Source organism: Rhincodon typus, chromosome 7, assembly GCF_021869965.1.
Source record: "Rhincodon typus isolate 14 chromosome 7, sRhiTyp1.1, whole genome shotgun sequence".
Taxonomy (NCBI): Eukaryota; Metazoa; Chordata; class Chondrichthyes; order Orectolobiformes; family Rhincodontidae; genus Rhincodon; species Rhincodon typus.
This window is the reverse complement of record NC_063338.1, coordinates 47,777,524-47,780,155: the sequence shown is the minus strand read 5'-3', so window position 1 is coordinate 47,780,155 and position 2,632 is coordinate 47,777,524.

Here is a 2,632-nt window from a genome sequence, read left to right as displayed (position 1 = left end):
ATTTGGAAGTGCTGAAAATATTTAGCACACTAAGCTATTATGCGAGAAGCCAGCATGCAAAATACACTCTGCTACTGGGTAACTGTGCTGCTTTAATTACTGCAGCCTTTCAGAGCCAAAAGAGGCTCATTTCAACAATCTTTAACTATACATTAAACTTAAATTCCTGACGTTTAACAGGTTACACACTGACATGGATAATTAAAATCTTTGTAGAATATTATGTATTATACAGTATATGGACAAACTGAACAGTTTGAATAAGACACTAAATTGAATAAGAATAGTAGTTGAGTTTTGCTCAAATTTTGATGAACAGAAAAAAAGGTCTAGAATTTTCCTTCTTCAGTCTGCAATATAGCAGGGTGTACAAGGTCAGTTATAACATAGGGTCTCAGTCTTTACTCAGTTCATGTTTCTGAAAGTTACATTTCTTTAAACTACATCAAATAAATGTACTGGGTTCCAATCACTCCACAGAAGTATGGAAATCAAGAACCAATACATCCAACAACCTGTCTTGAAATAAGTTCCACTCATTCATTGTCCTTTTTCTCACTGACCCCTTTCGTTCACAGATCTTCCATATAGTCCCCTAAAATTCCTTACTTATAAAACACTCCATGGATTTTGTCTCTCTCAAATCAACAATTTTATCCATCCCACATCTCAATTATTGCCCTTCAAATATCTCATTCTAGTCCCTTCACATTCTAACCTCTGAAAAGAGCAAGTTAAGGCCATCACTATCCTGATCTACAGAGAACAATGGTCTCCACCATCAAACAGTCATTGCTTCTGGACAGTCAATACGAGAACATTTTGCACTAATACAGCATTAGCAACACAACAAAATGTCAAAGCACTTAAGAGGCATAATCAGACAAAATGTCGATCCAAAAAAAAATGTTGGAATGGGACACCAAAATCTTGGCCCAAGTTGTGAATTTTGTTGTGGCCTCTAAAGTGCAAGTAGGAGTGTGTCAGAGGAATGTTGGGATCAAGCACTGGGTGTGCAATATAGCTGAATCAAGGCACATTAACATCTGGTATAGCAGAGGAATGCAGAAAAGAATCAATGAAACTAAGAATTTAGGGGAGGGTGATAGGACTGAACACAATAGAGATAGAGACAGAGGTGAATAAAACCATAAAGGGATTTAAACAATATTATTTAAATATGAGGCAATGCAAGACTCAACTAATGTAGGTCAGTGAAACTGCATGATGGGCAAATGGAATAACGTAGGATACTGGCAGCAAAGTTTTAGATGAACTGGAGTTTAGAGTTACAGACCGATGCAACAATGGAGGAGGGCATTTGACTCTCTGTAACTGTGCTTCTCTTTGAAAGGGCTAGTTAGTTTGTTCCGCTCCCTCCTCGTTTGAGCAATGTCTTTTCTGTACTTATTGAATTCCTATTTGAAAATTACAATTAAGTTTGCTTCTATTACCCTTTCAAGCAATGTACTCCAGATCATGACTACTTGATGAATAAAAAAAAAATCCACATCTCCCCTCTATTTCTTACCAAAACACAATCCCCATTGACCCTCTTTCAGCTCATTATTGGATGCTGCATTTCTTTTTAAATTATTAAAAATAAAGGAGATCATAACAGTAGGCACAGCCAGGAACTCTAGCATCCAGTTCACGATATCAGGAGTGAAGACTGTTTTGGATTTTAAAAAATCAGCTTGTTTCTTGTCTTAGCTTCAGTGATGTCAAAGATATAGATGTTTTAGATTTTTACAGGCTACCCTCCACCTAAGAGGTAAACAAAGACTGCAGGCTAATTTCGCAACACTCTCATTGCTACATTCATTGCAGTTCATCACAAAACTAATGCAAAAGCATGCACAGTAGATAGGCTACTATAAAGTTCAACTAGATTTTGAAGATTTTCTGACTTTTGTGGGTTCTTATAAGACACTTTATACTTTCCTATCAAGTTTTGTTTTTAAAGAGACAAAGGATATTACATTCACAAAAACAAATCTTTAAGTTTAATAACATGGATAATAGACTGAAGTAAAACAAGAAATCTGAAAAACAACTTGGTGGAGAAACTCAGCAGGTCATGCAGCATCTGTTGAGAGAAGGCAAAGTTAAATGTTTCAGGTTCAGTAACCCTTCAGAACTGAACTGTTCTGAAGAAGGGTCATTCGATTCAACGTTAACTCTGCTTTCTCTCCACAGATGCTGCCAGACTTGCAGAGTTTCTCCACCAAATTTCTGTTTTTGCTTCAATAGCCTAAAGCCTTTGTTTTACTTATCTTTTTTAACAAATTATGTTCAATTTTGCATTCAATGCTTCAATTTCTTCTAGTTGATCCATCAGGAATAGCTCATTTTACATACACCTCATTAGTACATTATGATAGCCAGCTGCATCTCATTTCTCTAAATGTCTGTATAACCAAGAGTTCATAATGAGCTCCCATCACAAGTGCATTACTTATCTGTCGTGCATGACTTCAGCTACATTACTGAAAATTAGACTTCACAGAGTGTTCATTGCAAAGTAGCCATTAGATAGCATGTACTCTTAATGAATTATAAAGTTAGAAACGACTTTTTTTTTAAAGAAGCTTTCATTTGGTGTTAGCCAGGTGAAGGTAGGTCAACACCA